Consider the following 18,567-nt stretch of genomic DNA (forward strand, 5'->3'; position numbering starts at 1 on the left):
GTTTTACCCACTGTCTTATGATGCTAAGTCACATTTTGTGCTAATAAAAAAAACCCTCACATTTAGATAAGGATTGATTACAGACCAGGGACAAAACAAAGACAACAAAAGGTTTCAAGTAGCCTTGAAATTTCTAACACTTCTTCCAAAAACTGTTACCACTAATATGGCTTAACCTGAAAAAGGCCAATATTTGAATTTCACATTATAAAGGCGTGCAAATTCAACACGTTGTTGTTGCAAGATAAGCTGCTTGCCTTGTTAAAAAAGGTGCACAGCAAAAACTGTGACATTTAGAAAAAGAAACAAAATGCCACAGGCAATCATTTTGTTTATCTACACTGTCATATTAAATTCTGCTCCAGCAATTATTTGGTGTCAGAAGAAAAAAAAAAACGGACGCGACTACACCTGTTAAAGGTGATGCAATGCAGGCTTACTATGAACAACGGCGGTAAGGTTAAGATCTCTCTCGCTGTTTAATTTTGATCTCTTCCCAACATTTTTTATTCTATTGTTTTGATCATTATTAACTCGCCGTCCTCCTCTCATTTCTCTTTCATTCCTTCAGGAGAAAGCTGCAGAGCTGGAGAGAAGAGGAGGGTGAGAAAAGAAAAGGATCTAAAAATATGTGGCGATGAAGACAAAGCCACAGAAGACAAAAGAGTGAGAAAGGTGTGCTACATAATATATCTATAATATTCTAACTGTAGTGCTCTACTGTATCGCACTGTACGCTTCTTCATCTGTCTCAGTGTGTATATCTGTCTACGGGGCAGACCTAACTAGCATAAGCTTATTATAACTGCTGTGTAGTTATGAAACAAGATGAGCTCACCAGCCAGGTGGGTAACACACACACTTCCTCATCACAATAAGTAAGCCCTCTGGCACGTGTTACAATCAAGTTGTTCCACCAGAAACATGATCGTGTGTGTGTGTGTGTGTGTGTGTGTGTGTGTAATGCTGTGTGTGTGTGTCTGCAAAGATGTTGAATTTAAGACTGTGTGGTTTTATAACCGTCATGCCTTAGTGGTTCCATAATAGTCTGTTATTTTAACCGACACTGACTGAATGTAATTTAGACTCCTTCTGTCACACAGACATAACCACAACTAACAATCGGTCAGGTTACAAATAGTAAATTATCTAACTCTTTGTTCAAATAAGCACTCTTCCAGTGTTGCAGGGATCTTAAGTACAGGCCGGCGCACAGTAACTGTGAACCCTTACTGGTATCTGAAATGGGACTCAAACAAATCAAGTGTGATTAGTGGGCAAGTCATTCATTTTCCTTAAAGCTGTTTTATATTTTAGTATGAGTCACTGCACTGACATCAAATTGGGTCAGTCTGAACTCACAATGTCAGGATTCTGGCTCTGCTGCACAGAGGAAGCCATTTTTCCCACACACTCCTTGAATACTATTAAAAATAATATGGATAATAAGACAGATAGACAACAGATCAATATCATACAATTAATAAAAAATCTTTATGGAGTGTAAGCAAGTGGATCTCAAACTTTGGGGGTGGCCCCATTAAGGAAACAGAGTCACTGCCAATGGGGTGAAGATTAAGGCCGCAGTGACACAAGCATAGAGACCAGTCAGCGACCCCCTGGCAACCTCCGGTCGTGAGGGGAAAAATGTGTTTTGCTGGGCCAACTGACTGCTGGAGGTTACTGGTTTTTGCTTGGGTGAAATCGGTCGTAAAGAAGGTCCTGCACCAAAAAATGTCCTTGGGATTTATTTCGTGACTAGCAGAGTCATCTATAGTTTGCATGGAAGACGTCGACTTGTCTGCAAACACAGCTGCAGTGATGAAATGTTGGGTGTTGATGGTGAACTTCTTTCAGCTTAAGTGAAACATACCAGAAAACATTTGAGAACCACTGCTCTAGGCCAAGTGGAAGACATTGAAATCCAGCCACTTTCTATGACGTAATTTCCTTTTAGCATACCACATGCTTTAGGCATGCACCCTGAAGTGTTTGCATTAGTGTGAAGGCATGTGTCTACAAAACATATAAAGACTTGTCTGTAATTCAGCAGTCAAATAACAAAAAGTTGTGAACCCAGCACACGATGATTGATTTTGGCCTCTTTGGGGAGGGCGTACATCAACTTTTCTATCCAGCACTCCTATATCTTCACCTCACAAAGAGTCACCTCCCCGACAATCATGAGTAGAAGTATCTGTATACTGTGATCAGCCACAAGATTAAAGCAGCGACTGATAAAAAGGATAACACTGCTCATCTCAGTACAATACCACCTTCTGTTAGAAAACCTTGGGTCTTGGCACCACCCACCTAAACGCTGCTGCAGACCAAGCATGCCCTCCAATGGCAGTAGCACTTTCCCAACAAAATAGTGCACTACAGGACTACAATAAAGTCCCCATGGTAGGGCTGTGCAATAAATCTAATAGTAATTCTATTTAAATTTTGGTGAGAGCACTAAATTGAGGAGGTCAACTTGCAGGCTGGTGAAACCAACTTCATGGTTTCATATAGCATATTGCTAACTTCTACTATGCATCCAGTGTCGAACGTCAGCTTCATCAGCGGTGTTCTGTAAAGAAACAGATGGGTGATCCTTAAGTGGGTCCACTCTTAATGCTACATCTGTCAATTCGAACCACTTCACCTCATCAATATGTCATTTCACCACCTCAGTGACTTCAGCTTAAGCTAACACAAGCGATCATATTGCGTGATAAGAATGCCTAATATATTTCGATTTCAGCTCCATCAAAGAATCCACCAAGACCTCTTTTTTCCACCCCATCAAAATCTGTAATACAGTGCACGGATGGACAGGTCATCCAATATCGACGCTTGACAGCCAAATCCAGTGCCTTATCCTGACAGGCTGCTTAAATCGATTTTTACCTTGGGTCAGTACTGCTTTCTCTTTCTTCTCCCACTCCATCCATCTATCTTTTCTCTCCTCAGTGACTCTCCATCATCATATGTCTCCATTATCCCTGACTTATCTTTCTCTACAGACCAACGTGAAGCCTGTAGTTACAGACAAAGCCTCATTGACCAACTGTAACACGATGGAGGAGTGTGTGAGCGCACCCTTCAAGTGGCTTTAGATGCACATACACACGGCTGGTGGGTGTTAACTGATCAGACCTGGGGCTCGGATACATGATCAATAACTTTCTGTAGTCTAGTGTGTGTGTGTGTGTGTGTGTGTGTGTGTGTGAACATTTGCACATGGGTCAGGTGTTCAAGGCCAACTGCTTGGCATTACCTCTCTCCCTACTCCCAATCAACATGACACCCAAACTCTGTCACGCTACAGTAGACATACACACACACACACATACATGCAAGGACCACATGAAAACCTTGCTGCTCCATGGCAACCAATTCCCATGGCAACCAATGGTATGGGTTTTTTTTCTTCGTGGGCTAGAAGAGTGAGAGGAGAATGAGGGGAAAAGGAGGGAGTGTGAGGGTGACAGATATTTGGGAGAGAAACTCTGGAAAAGAATAAAAATAGAAAGAAGGAGGAAGTGGAGAAGCAGCATGAACACACATACACACACACACACAATTTGGCTGTTCTGATGAGGGTGACGAGAGAGAGAGAGATACAGACAGTGACAACATTGTGGGTGAAAGGAGACCTCCCTCCTGGCTGATCACAACAAGCGCTTCGTAGCGCGGAGGAGAGATGTGGGGTAGTGTTTTGGGGTGAGAAAGAAACACTGAGATTAAAAATTAATGAAAAAGTCATCACATTTTGTGAAATGGTTCAGCTTAGAAAACTACAGTGTAGATGCTTTATGCACACAGGGTATTAATATATATGCTGGGTAGTAAGGAGAAGAATCAGAGTGCCCATGGTTAGCATATTTACAGCATATTTACATCTCCAGGTACCCTGTGTAAGTACTCCATAGAAACACTGTAATAGGATTGGAATAACATTTTCAATCCCTTGCCCTGTTGTAAGTGCACTGAACAGCCTTTAGCCTCTTCGCTCACACTCCCTTTTACTGGAGTGTAATTAAAACAGTGATTATGAGACTGCTTCACTTTACGGCCTTGTAAGCTAAAGAAAATGAGAAAAACAGAGCCTTCTTGCATTTTCAGCTCCTCATTTCCTGTGAAAGGCATATGTAGCTGCTCTTGTAGCTATTTGTATTGACAGAAATACCATTCTTTGAATGGTCACTCTGTAATTTATTAATAAGGTTTGAGGATCAAGGTTCCTTTATTTGTCATTGTACACCCCAATATATAAGGGATTTTATTGTACTAAAAGTTAGAACGCTTTATCTGTGTTATCCCTCAAAGTTGTTGCTACCTATAGGCTGCATTTTTATTATACAGCCTATAGGTTTTTCAGCAATGTCATCAAAGCAAGAACTTTTAGGACATCTTTCTCTTATTTGCAGGCTATCATTTACTCATCCATGCACAGGACTTAAATTAAAATCTATTTGCTATAAAATCCACAGAGTAGAGGAGAGGAGTGCAGATCTGGGGGTTTTTGCCTGTGTAACAGCACCCCTGCTGGATGGAAGGAGCATCACTGCTATGGAGACCAGTTGCCTTTGGTCCGGGTTGTGCATTTGTATTTCTGTGTGCATGTGTTTGTGTGGATCATTCCCCAGGCTGCCTTCTATAACCTCTGACCTCCGACCTCCTGTCCAGACAGGAAGCTTCTTTTTTTTAATCCACTTTGCTGATACATGGAATGCATGTTTCAGTACGTGCACTGAATACTAAATGCGAGCTTCCCCCCCAAGATATGAACAGCATGTGAACTCGAGTTTTCTTCACAATTCATGTGTTGACTGTGACACAATGCATTCATACATAATGCATGTTTTGCATCTAAAGCAACAACATACGAGGCCTAAAGTCTAAAAATCAATATGGCTTTCAAAGCTTTTAACATCTGCCCCATCGCTCTGCTGTTGCCTGTCTGACAGACCTCTGTCTGTCTCCGCATTCCTAAAGAGGAAGCGTTTGGAGGATGTGCTGATTTAAAAGGTTGGCTTGAAGATAAAGTTTCATAGATATAGCTGGCATTTTTTTTCTTCAAAGCCCCTTCGAAAATATTTATTTTGCATGACATAGTTATATTTTTTTAAATGTTACTTGTGTCTTTAAACACATATTAAGAAGGCCCGAGGCGTTCTCTGTATATATATGCATGTATTATCAAGCTGTGTCTTTATCCATCTGTCTGTCAGTCTATCCATTTCCCTGTGTGACACCAACCATCTGTCTGCCTGCCCTCAAATCTGTCCTGCAAGAGCGAGACGCACCAGCATGTTCTGGGCCACAAGGAAACAGTCGTGTCCTTTTCTCTTTGACGACATCGCAACAATCCTCCTTACAGCAACATCTGGTGACACAGAAAGTTACTACACAGGAACAAAAAACATCTCAGAGGCAAAACTGTTTCCATTTACAGTAAAAGAGGGAAAAAGAAAGAAAGAAAAAAAACTGGGACATGAGAGGAAATTGCAGACGGGCTGTGTTATCTTTGTGGCTGCCTTTACAGAGGTTTGGGAGTTTTGGTTTCTGGAGAAGTGAGACAGAATGACCTTCACGGGGTGGTCATGTCTTATCGACCGGCACTAAAAGCCCAAGCTGGGCGTGCAGCAACACACAGGCAGAGGAAATGAGTTTAGAAAGTCAGGCAGATCATACAGGGGTGGCGCTGCTGCACGCTGCTCGACAGGATAAGCTTCCTGATATCCAGAAGTATTTAAAGTGACATGTCTCAGAACTCTTTTTTTTTTTTTAATCTGACACGCTTACAAGATTTTGCATGCCTATTTACTATTTAATAAAATTAAGAAAATATGCAAAACGTGGCTTTTATTAGACACGCGATGCCCTGCAGCATTCACCAAATACACTGATTCTGTTAAAGGACTGGAGGAGATGAGAAAAGGAAGAAAAACTCAGCAGAAAGGAGATGATAGGAGGGGATTTGGGGATAAAGAAAAGAAGAGTCATGCATGGAAACAAGTCAGGGGAAGTCAATGAAAAACAGGACTAGAAGCAAACAACAAAGACTGAGGAGGAATAAAGAGGGAAGAAAAGAAGCGTGGATGTGAAAGAAAGCAGGAATTAAGGAGAAATGGGAAAAAGAGGAAGGCAAGAAAGTTATGTCATATCTCAGCTTCATTTAAAAAAAAAAACATCCTAGAGCAACTTCTAAAAAGCTCACCCATGTTTAGAGGATTCAGCGGGGCTTTATCAGTTAACCTCTGTTGGGGGAAAAAAGGGAAGTAGAGGGAGATTGTGATGGTGCAGAGTAAACAATGCAGAGGTGAAGACCCTCAGGCAGAGAGATCAGGCCAGAGGCAGACAGAGACGAGAAAGACAAGCGGACTGGTGTTTGAGGCCCATGGCTGGAAAACACACTGGCACAGAGAGGAGAGGAGAGGAGAGGAGAGGAGAGGAGAGGAGAGGGGAAAAGGGAAAAGAAAGGAATTAGAGACTTTTTTATAGTTGCTTTCTCTCTAGGATGTTGATTTGACTTCAACAGTTATCGGTCACTTTGACTTTTTTCCTCTCTTTTCAAACCTCACTTCAGAGCAAAACAAAACCTCATCAAACGTAAAGGGGAGGCCATTTCAATAGGCATCACACCCCTCGAAAAGCGTGGCGGAATTCTTTTAGAAACTGAGAAGTGTGTGTGTTTGTGCAATCCCCTTGCCCCCCCCCCCCCCCCATCCACACACACACACACACACGGTCACTACAGATTACAAACACACACCACAGATGGCCAGCGCGTCTCGTCTTTTCACCGCCACCACCATCGAGAATAATGGCCAGCGGTGGCCCCTCCTCCTCCTCTTCTACACTGAAAAAAAGGGACTGGCCATCTCTTGGATTTATGTAAGCATCTTGCATGTATTTAACACAATTGCCTCATGTTTTAAAGATAAATGTAACTATATAGTGTAAAAACGACATGATATGCAGAAAGGGTGTATTAAATTGTTCATATCATGTTCAGGTGAAGTAAGTCAATAAGATAGCAACGTTAAATCTCGTGAAACCACGCGTGATTTCATCTCGCGGGCTTTGGATCGTGGTTTAAAAAATGCATCCATCTCAGTCAAGTCGAGCAGCCAACTCTACGTTTTTTGGTATGTCTTGATTTTTTGAATTAATATTTACCATATTTCAGCCAAATGTAGTTAAACGTCTAAAGTGCCGCCATGTAACATGCTAAAAAAGAGCCGTTAGCTTATTTGCTGTTTTATCTGTTGTCAAAGAATTGGCGCTTTTTCATTTGAATTTGTCTTTGGCACAAGAGCCGTAATATCACATTAAACCTAATTACGAGGCACTCATAACATAATTTGGTTTTCTGTGTGAATAGATTTGTCAACTGACTCTTCAGTTACATTGTGTATTTACTGCACCGTGGTGTTAGTGAGATTTTGGACATTGAACAGCTTTAGCTAATATCATCAGCGGTATTATGCTAGCTTACATCCCTACCCCTCCTGCCCTCACCTGCTGTCCTTTTGTTTTTGTTTTTGTTTTTGTTGATGCACATTGAGAGACCACATCTATTCTGCATTTCACCAGGAGTCAGCTGATGGATTGTGGGTTCAAGGTGTTATGGTAAGAAAGTATATTCTATTTTCGCTTAAGGTTTCTGTAACTTAATTATAATAGGTTTTTTATAATTATTAGGTGCATGCATACTCAAATAGACCACCCTATTAATACAACTGAGAAATCCAAAATCTGCCATAGGTTTAACTTATACCTGTATGTATTGTCAGAAAGGTGATTACTGGACTCACATTAATGCACACTTGAACTAAAATGAGGTTGTAACTTGTGGGTTCTTGGGTTGCAAATCAGAAATAAACATCTTTGGATTTTTTTAATCCCATAAGATCTGGAAGCACAGTTTTTATTCAACAAAACATTACTGATTAACCAAGCACAGTGCCTGCTGTTATTTCAAAATAATTTTATGTCATTTCAGATAAAATGCAGCATTCCAGTGCATCCCAACCATGCCTTTACAGTCAAGGTTTCTGACGGAGCTGAGTTTCTCTCTGACAGTCTGCTGAAAGTGTTTGCAAAGTGATCGGGGGAACAGGGCACAAAGCTAAAGGATGTAGCTGCCATAATGACAGTAAGAACTTTAAAATTCTTTAACTACAAAGTGTATATGTATTGCATTAGGTCAGTAAAAGATTTTTATGCTGCATCCATTGAAACAGTCAACTATTACCTGTGAGTACTGATTCCACCGAAATGATGCCATAATTTTCGTCATGCATTTACTGGCCCACTGAGAAAAATTGATCTTTTTAAAAAAATAAATGTTCTGGAAACTATATATCCATAAAGTTGATGTCAAACAGGAACTTTTGATATTGCTTTGTAGATGCTGGTGTTGCATGTTGACTGGTTTAAGTTTTTGTCTGGGATCATTTTCTTCTGTGCTACTGAAAAGTTCACAAATCTCTGTTTTCTTTGTTATAATACTTTAGGATGACATTAATGCTCGAAGGGAGTCCCTCATCAAAGTGCTCCGCATCTGTGTGAAAGACAATTGCAACATCTTGGTGCAGGAGTTCATGGTGAGTGTTTTATGAGTAGATTGTGGCTTTGCAACATTTAAAAATGCATTTAGTTATCCACTTGATCCTCATTGGACTGGTTAGGACCAGTAGTCCTCTTTAATAATTTGAAGTTCACATGAGGCCTGGTAGTGAACTCGGCCACCGGCCCTTGAGGCCCCACCCCTGTATTAGGGGTCACATCAGTGTGAAAAAACTTTAAATTTGTCATTCTAGTGAACAAAGGAAAATCCCACCAATATTTACATTAGCTTTTGTTTGAAAAGAAAAAAAAAAGACCAACAGCTAACCAAATTGTGGGGCTGAAAGTCTAAATTCTAACATCTTCTGAGTGACAAAACCTGGATTTCTGATGGGCCGGTGTCTTTCTAACAAAAACGAATGTAAAATTATGTTTTTCACCCTCTCTTAGAAACTCTGTTAGACCATGAATGGCAGCATGGCAGGCCACTCTTTGGCTATAGCTATTTACTATGTTGCTTGCATTGGTTTAAATTACTCTAACATTAGAACTGGTAGATTCAAAAGAGATGAGTTTAAAAGGGAATCTTAAAAAAATGTTTTGTGTTTAACCAGGACTTGACTGAGGCCACTGCACAGATTGAGAAAACCACAATGAACATCTGTCTCCAGAGGATGCACCAGGCAATGACTTTTCTGATGTTGGCATCATCATCGAAGGTATAGTAGTTCTTCAAGATCTGGATAACGTGACCTTTGCAGTAGCCATGCTGTTTGGACCTTTTTTATTCCTTCAATATGAGTTACCCATCACAACTCTGCTACACTTTTGAGGTGATTCAAAGGGTGGTAATGGAGTTGGAAGCAACTCAGCTCTCAAGAAAAGTTCACAACTAAGACAAAACTGCTCCTGCAATGAAAGCTCACTGTTATGCATGTGAGGTGATCAGCTCTAGGTGAGAAGACATTTAAATCTCACACTTGTTCTGCTGCATTTTTGAAGCTCAATTCCAGGAACAGATCGCAGGGTTCATTTTTATATACACTGCAACTGCCATGAGGACGAGCTGTTTTTTTGTTGTTGTTTGTTTTTCCTTTTACTCTGTACAGGTTCTCTGTTTGGCAGCATTTTTAAATTTCTCTTTGTATTTTTTCTTTCTTTTACTAGTGAAGAGATGTAGCATGAACAGTTATGCAGTCTAAATATCCCATATGGGTCGTGTGAAATGGTATTTTCAGTTTCATTCAGTTGAAGTAAGGAACGTTGAATATTTCTAAGTGTGCTGTTTTGAACCAAGATGTCACAGTATGATCAGTGCTGTAATTTTTGACAGTCACTGTATCAATGTTATTTTTGCATCTCTTGAATAAAGGTTTTGACCTGCAAGTGCTAATTTCTTTAGTTATTGGGGTAAAATGGGTAATGTTAATAGGAAGGTGTTTAGTTATAATTGTTGTTTAACTGAATCTTGACGTCAGAGGCCTTAAATAGAATGTTTTGATTTGTTCTTTCCCAACATTTTTCAAAAGAAAGAGTCTAATTTCTTTGCTGTGATTGATTCCAGAGAACACGGAAGAACTGACATTATTTAACTGTTGGTTTATATAGATTCAGTAGTGGAGTAATGTCAGTTTAATTCTTTACCTACTGTCAATGCAGTGAAATTAGACATTTTGTTTTGAAAGGTTACTGGTGGATGCCAGCAACCATCTTGGAAGAGGACAATATAATCTGTTATAAGGCCTCCATTTGAAAATTGTGTATTTGATACTAGAATATAATAGCAAAATGTAATTTGAAGATAACATGTAGTATTTAAGTGACCAAGTAGTATTGGGTAAAAGTTATTGAATGGTGTTGGGATAAAGTGAGAAAATTGTGAAGGATTAAAATATTTCAAGAGCTCAAATTACTTCATCAAAACATGTTTAAGTCACATTTTATCAACACAAATTGCACAGGTTTATTGAACATGAATAAATTGTGTTAATTTAACTCAATTGTTTAAGTTGCTGCCAAAGCAAAACATCTGTGTGCAACAAATGTCCACCATTGAATTAAGTAAATCCAACAACATATTTTTTTCAGTGTACTCCCTTTCTCTTTTGTCAGCACGTGTGTCCGTCAAATGGAAGCGTGTGTGTCTGGGACAATGGCAGGCAGACAAAGAGCCCGCCTACCCCCCACCAGGATGCTGAATAGGGGGGCACGTGGTCCTTGTCATAGAAGGAACAATAGCGCTGAGGAAGAGGGACAGAGAGAGGGTGTGGCACCCCTGCACCGATGGCAAGGTGCAGCCTGGGTGGCCCCCCGAGTTCAGATTTGAACTTGAAGTTAATCAAGCAAATCAGGGGAAACTAGCCAGAAGCCAGAACGCAGACCATATGGTAGATATTCTTTAAATTACATTAAAGCCAAATGCATTTACTGAGGCAAATAATGCATTATTCATTCGTCAAAATGATTAGTCACTCACTCACTTGGTTTTCGGTTTGAAAGTCACGACTGGAAGTTTCATGCGCCCACGCATTTTTTCCATATGCTGCATAACCACTTACGGCTAATCAAAGCACATGACATGCCTTCAGACTGACTTCCTACCTTCCAGGAAACCAGTGATTCCATTAGTTTCACAACAGCAAGACAATTAACTTGTTAAGACCTAAAGTCTGATGGATTAATGAAATCGGCAGTCCATCACCGTAAACCGCCTCTAGGCTTCTGCGGTCCTAAAGCAGCAAACAACTCATGCAGAAATCTTCCAGAAATCTGGGCTTGTTGGTGCTTTCAAGGATTGGACATTATAAGTATTACAGTTTTCTGGCTGCAACTTTTGTATGAGAATACCGTGTCGGTACTTGTAGAGGACTTCACATTGCTGTACTTAATGTGCTAACGTGCACGAAAAAGCACGCATGAAAGTGCAAGACTCAAACACCGAATTAATGACTGCTAAACTTATCTTGGTCTGGCAAGTTAACAAGCTTACATGATGCACATAATAAATGCTATAGCCTCCGAACATCAGTTAGCATGTGAGCATTTTAATATGCCAATACTAGCATAACCCAAAGAGCTATATCGTTAGCTTCCTAGCATAAGTGCCTAAGTCATTGACTTAGTCAAATGACTTAGGCAATTATGCTATGAAGCTAACGATATGCTAAATGGTAAACTGCTACTTGCATAGTGATTTTGTACTCTGAATACAGAGAGCTTTTACTGCAAACTTCAATTATCCAATCACACACACATTCATTTCTATACCTAAGCACCTTGTCTACACTCTCACTCCGAATGATCCGTCAGGGCAACAATATTTTGCCCAAGGACACTTCGACATGCCGGCTGGAGTAGCCAGAGAATCGATCCACAAACCAGTTCTACCTACTGAGCCACAGGCGCCCAGGAATTATTCACCAAGCCATAAGAAATTCCTGAATGATCAGTCAGTTAATCATTCTCTTTTTATGAACAAGTTGTATTTTTTTTGTATTTTTTTGGAACTGAAACAAAGTATTCAATAATTCTCCGCTTTTTTCCATTAGCCAACTTTCAATATCACATTTCCACACAGCCACGTTTTCCACTCCCTGTTTGGCAGCACAATGACAATGTGTTAGTGATGAGCAATTACCTTTGAATAATTACATATCTTAAGCATGTATCAAGTCTCAGCAAGTTGATATTGATGCAAAATAACATAAAAAATGAATGGCTTTCCAAGTAAAGGGTAAAACTGATTCCCATGACCAAATACAAGGCAGAAGCCATCCTGGAGGGCCCAAAGACTCAGCTGGTGGATTTACTCCAGCCTTAGGCTTTTACTCACTCTAACGGATACATCAGCACTCGTGGGACATGTTTAATGTGACTCGCTGGATACAGCCTGAACAGTCTAAAGGTGCTCACGCACGTGTTCTCGTTGAAGAACGTGCATGTTTGTTTAGTTTTGGTTTTTTGTATGCGTGCAAGGGGGTCAAGATGCATTGTGACAGGGGAATAGAAAGGTTGGAACAGCTGGGCTGAGTCTGCAAGAGGACACGACAGGGGGAAAGCTGGGGGGAGTGAGTTAGAGAAAGAAAAAAGAAGAAAAGGGACAGGCACGTACATCCAGGCAGGCAGGCTGCTGACAGGCTTCTTTTGAGGCAGCAGCTGGTTAGACTGGGGGTCTCACCAGCTGTGCCTCTGCTGACCTCTCCCTAAAACTCTCCACCTCCTCTTCCTCCCCAAACTCCACTTCCCTTCCCCCAACAAACTGGAACCCTCACCCAAATGCAGGCAGGAACACACACACACACAGACACACACAACCATCTGTCAGTAGGAGGACAGTTGTCTCTCTGATTGCTCCATAACGGTGTTGAAGCAGACTTGGTAAGACACAGCACCACGCCCCAAACGAAAGCCCTGGAGATATGGAACTATTCTAAACCAGACGTCTTCCAACAAGCCCCAACTGACGTCTCAAACTCGGAGACATGTCCCTGGATAGATCACCCAAAGCCTGTGACTCATGCATGATTGCGAAGCAACACAGAGATGCAGAATTAGCAGTGATGGGAAAAGAAACCATGTACATGCTTTCATAGCTTTTATATTTTGACCAAAGAGATTCATGCATCAACACTGTGCTTATATTAAGTAATTTTTTTTTTAAAGACCACACTGTTTGCTCTTATTTTTATAAAGTAAGACAAAATTTACCAAATATGGTAACTCAGTGGAAGAATCATCAGTGATCCTTCTAAAAGAGCGAGCTGCTGTTCCAAAAGTGCATCTCTCATTTTTCAAATCAAGCTTCTTGGAAGAGAGAGGCTGACTCACAATCTCACCAGCTCCTCCTTCATTATGATCTGCATCTAGGCTGACAGCAGATCAGCACCGATCAGATCTGATTTATGCAGAAAAAACAAGGAAAAGTTGCCTCGCCCGATTCAGACAGCATCACTTCAGAAGTGCTTATACGGAGCACCACTAAATCAAGTGCATCCAGTGAGTAATTGATTCAAGCTCTGTTCTTGTTTTTCACTCTGCCGTATAGCTGGCAAGGCAAATCTGCTGTATCTACAGCAGGAGGAAAAGAAAAAGTGAAGAGAAGAGAATGAGAGGAGACCATACTTGCTTTAGAGGGGAAAGAAACTAAAATGATGGCGTGCACAACATTGGCAAAGTAAAAAAACAATAAAGTCACTTCTGAGATACAGAGAATCTCTGCTATTTTTTTAAATCTTTCATTTACAAAAAGATTTTTAAAAAATGAAATACATTTTATGGTTTGTGTCTGTATGATAACAGCCGGTCTCCGACAGACTCTGGGATAAACTGCATGTTGACATCCTCAACAACACAAGCAAACAGCATGCCTGGGTGACTCCACCAAAGCACAGCGCAGCATAACTTTACACTATTAAACAGAAGGCAGTCAATCGGTCAATTCAAAAAGCCTCCTCTGTCCTCTAGTTTATTTCATGTCACAATATAGTCCACACAAACGTTGTTAAAAGCTCCAAGAGGAGCACTTTTCGCTTTGATTCTCATGACTAAAACTGCAAAATCTGGTTAAAAAGGAGCTGGCCACACCAATAAACAGCCCACACATCTGTCTTCAAATGTTTTAACTTAAAAGCTCCAAAATTGAAATATACACTAAAATATAAGCCATGTAAAATATAAGAAAAGCTGTTTAAATTTGGCAAGAACACACGATTATCTAGGACACCATTACGTATATGCTTTTAAAACTTTTTATGGTTACTGAACATTAAGGTGTGTGTGTGGAACACATAAATCACTTACACACACACATGCATTTGTGACTTAAGTTTCAGTCCACCTACGAAGTGTCTGCAGCACTGTATAGACATGCCACACTGGCCACTTGATTGCTGTGGCATTTGCCAATGTGTACATAACTTTTTTTTCCAAGTGTGTGTATTAAATCTGTTTATTGGCATGCCAAATCCCTCTCTGCTCCTCCTCTCCTCTCCCTGAAGGGTTAGCAGTGTGAATATTAGATGGGGACAGATTGTATTAGATAACACAGACCTAAATAGAGCCACGCACAGATTCTCACACACAGGCAGCTTTGTGATGTACAGTTACACAGATGGTGAAGAAGTGCACTTGAAGAACACTTCATGGTGGCTCATTCAGAAAGGTAATGTATGACAATATGGCCACATTTCACCCAGATTTTGCTGTTTTATACCTAACATAACTCAAATTGAACACTGTTTTTCATTTTTACAGCAATGCAAACTTCTCTTTCTTATCACTACTGCAGCGGTCCACTGATGCACGCGGGAGAGATGAGCCCACACAGCTCACTGGGGGGCCCAAACAAATCTCCCCAAACTTTACTTGGTAAAGCTGGAGCCTCGGGCAAACACTTAGATGGCAGGATTTTTGTTTTATTTTCACATGTTAGGCAAGGTTTTAAAAGAGTACCTCTGCACTGGGGGATCAGTGGAGAAAAGTGAAAGAAATGAGTGCTGAGCTCTGCGATCTGCAGCTTGCAGGGATATGAAATGAATGCAAAATGCATGTTTCGGATGCTGTCCGTACGTGTGGATCGCCAGGCAATGTAACGCTATTCATGAGACACCATAGTATGCACATGCATTTTTTTTAAGAGCTACTTTAGCACATAGTGGTAGGACATGGTTTGAAAGTGGAGCTGCTGTGGTGCACAGACACAGACAGCGTTGCATAAACAGTCCTGCACTTCACAGGCAGCTGGTGAACATGCAACTGCTCTGTGGGCTGGGATCTGTCCATCAAGTCACGTCTCAGGGGAACAGGAAAGGCAAGGATGAGAAACCAGCACGCTAGGATGTTTTCCTCCTCAGTTCTAAGAGCATGACAGTCTAAAAAAAACTTCCAACATACCTTTTTTTTAAAAATGAAAACAAGGCCAACTTTGCAGCCACATCATCATCACCATCAAGCAAGCACCGCTCAACTTAGCTGCACCTCAGCAAGAGCAAATATCTAGTCATGAACAGCAACACTTGGCTGCCACAGTGTAAACTGAATACATGCTTTCTGTAGTCTAGTGTGTGTGTGTGTGTGTGTGTGTGTGTGTGTGTGTGTGTGTGTGTGTGTGTGTGTGTGTGTGTGTGTGAGAGAGAGAGAGAGAATTGCAGGAAGAGAAAAAAGGAAAAAAGGAACTTCAAAGTTGGTGAACAGCTAAAAAGTAGGGTTAAGAGGGGTTAAAATTTTCCTCTGGCCCTTAGGAATGCAGAGCGGGAGCAATAGCGCATTCCCTGTGTGGAGCGCAGTGAGCATCCTAGGACAAAGGCATGTAAACATGCAACCATGCACTTATGGAAACAAGTCTAGGCCAGAGGTGTCGAACATAAGGTCCAGGGAACAACATCTCTGGTTTAGACTCTCTTGGTCTGTTCTCCCTGCACATACCAAGCAGCCATCTGGTGAGCCGGACAATTCAACCCTGCAGCCATTTATCTACATTCTCCTCACAACTGCTTATCACCTCGGCCAGCATCCTCTCCTTCTTTTAAACCGTGCCACTCTACTGGTACCTCGCCTTTGAAAGCAGAGGAGACGAGGAGTAATGTCAAGGGAAGGAGGGGAACTTAAAGAGAATAGCAAATGAGCTCTCACCTCCTCAGACAGCTCGGCTCTACAGAGACTGAAGGGGTGCTACGGGGTGAGAGATGAAGGGAGAGAGGCCTCCCCTCATCACAACATAGTGTTCCCATTACATCAAATCATTTCTACATTACACTGGCTGGGTGTCGCCTTGGCATCACCACGATATTCCTCTGTGATCTGAGGCGAGAGCAGACATAGCCTGTGGGAGGACAGTCTATATACTTTCTATTGATCTCCTTGTAAAGGCTTGTTGAGGCCTGAGGTGCTTGAAGCTTCATCCATTAAAACATAATTTTTGGAAAAGAAAAAGAGAGAGAGAGAAAGCGCTGTGGCTTTATCCTAGATTTCATCATATTTGGAGTCATATTAGAGTGTAGACAAAGCTGGGAAAATGATATCTGAAGGATCGTATTGTTCATAACAATGTAAAGCAGTTTCAGCTTTGAAATATGATAGAAAATCAATGTCACTGAATGTTTTTGGTTTCTTTATGTGGTTAAGAGAGGACGTTTGTGTGGATAGTGGAGTCTTTTCTAAATGAGGAGTGTGTTTATGGTAACTTGCACAGACAGATAGCTCAGAAACTTGATGTCAATAAGCCGGGATTATAGTTTCATTACGTTTGTGTGCCTCTCTTTTATGAAGTTTATCTGTGTATTTAGCTATTGAGGAGTCACTCCTCACATTGCTAAATCAGAACCAAAACTAAAAGGCTACTTCAGCAATATTAAGTAAATAACAGTAATCGTAATACGCAAACCCTTTACTCAGTGAGACATATTTTGGGGAATATGTTGTCTGTTAGGAACAGCTAAATGAGAAAATCACCACCACTGTATTTCTCTCAAATATGGATATCAGCTTACTTTAATTAGCTTGGCAGGAAGAGATGGCACCCTGTACCACAATCTGGAACTTTTAGCTTCAACTTTTTTAACATTTTATTGACAGTTACAATGCTAAAAACAACACTTAGCAAGATGCTAGCTTAGGTCAGCTTTAGCTAGCTCTCTCAACAACTTGGCCATTTTAAACAAACAAGCTATGACTTGTTGTTTGTTTTATTACATGTTAGATTCAACATGAGTTTTATAAATGCTGGACAGATTTTAGTGTTGGACAGGGCAAGCTAGCTATTTGGCAACTCTTTGCACTAAGCTAATAGAGAGCAATAGTGGCCGCCCACATTTTTTAAGGACTCCAGTTCTAGAAATGAAAATCCACATTCATTTTCCCCACTGTCGTTTGAGAAAATTCTTATATAAAGAGTTTTAAGTCTTGAACATACTAGTTTCGAGGTACCTCGTCACCATAAGGAGATTGAATTAGGTTGAATTTTTGTTTTTTAAATTAAAGAAAATGAAAAAAAGGAAAAAAACAACAACAACAACAACAAAAAAAAAACTTTGTACATAATTACTTTCAGATGTGAAGGAACTACTGAGCCCCTGGCCTCTAACCAGCTAAGGCTGATGGCTGTCCCCCACCCCCGGAGCCTGGAGGTTTCTTCCTGTTAAAAGAGAGTTTTTTCTTCCCACTGTCGCCAAGTGCTTGCTCAAAGGGGGTCTCTTTGATTGTTAGGCCTTTGTCTTTATTATTAGAGCAACTTGAGGTGACTTTTGTTGTGATTTGGTGCTATATAAATAAGACTGTACTGACCAAAATTAATCCTAAATTGCAATGAAACTTCTAGATTTCAAAGCGAATTATTTCTAACCTTAAAATTCATTATCATATTGTTGTATAATAATAGTTTTGTATTTATTTTATAGTTTGAGTAGAGCAGACTAAAGTCCAGATGTTATATTTTTCTTTACCATAGAAAGGATCCTGTCATCATCTACTACCTTTGTCTTCTACAGTGCAGACAAGAGTGCAGAATTATTAGGCAAGTTGTATTTTTGAGGAATAAACTTTCCTTTTTTCTAAAGCATATAGTTAGGGCTGGACCAGGTGACCCTGAATCCTCCCTTTGTTATGCTGCAATAGATGTAGGCTGCCGGGGGATTCCCATGATGCATTGAGTTTTTCCTTTCCAGTCACCTTTCTCACTCACTATGTATTAATAGACCTCTCTGCATTGAATCATATCTGTTATTAACCTCTGTCTCTCTTCCACAGCATGTCTTTATCCTGTCTTCCTTCTCTCACCCCAACCGGTCGCAGCAGATGGCCGCCCCTCCCTGAGCCTGGTTCTGCCGGAGGTTTCTTCCTGTTAAAAGGGAGTTTTTCCTTCCCACTGTCGCCAAAGTGCTTGCTCATAGGGGGTCATATGATTGTTGGGTTTTTCTCTGTATCTATGAAGCGCCTTGAGGCGACTTTTGTTGTGATTTGGCGCTATATAAATAAAATTGAATTGAATTGAATTGAATTAATTTTATT

General features: G+C 40.7%; 1 protein-coding gene and 1 long non-coding RNA gene across 2 annotated transcripts in view; one reads left to right on the plus strand and one right to left on the minus strand.

Annotated features, from left to right (window-relative positions):
- Positions 1 to 18,567, minus strand: part of numbl (NUMB like endocytic adaptor protein) — a 70,161-nt gene that overhangs the window by 38,775 nt on the left and 12,819 nt on the right. The window lies entirely within an intron of this gene.
- On the plus strand, positions 6,829 to 9,951 carry LOC309688080. Its single transcript, XR_014270960.1, has 5 exons — positions 6,829 to 6,888; positions 7,010 to 7,626; positions 8,000 to 8,152; positions 8,514 to 8,603; positions 9,180 to 9,951. It is a non-coding gene; the product is annotated as an uncharacterized lncRNA (long non-coding RNA).

The sequence above is a fragment of the Aulonocara stuartgranti genome (genome assembly GCF_965226115.1).
Source record: "Aulonocara stuartgranti genome assembly, chromosome: 14".
Taxonomy (NCBI): domain Eukaryota; kingdom Metazoa; phylum Chordata; class Actinopteri; order Cichliformes; family Cichlidae; genus Aulonocara; species Aulonocara stuartgranti.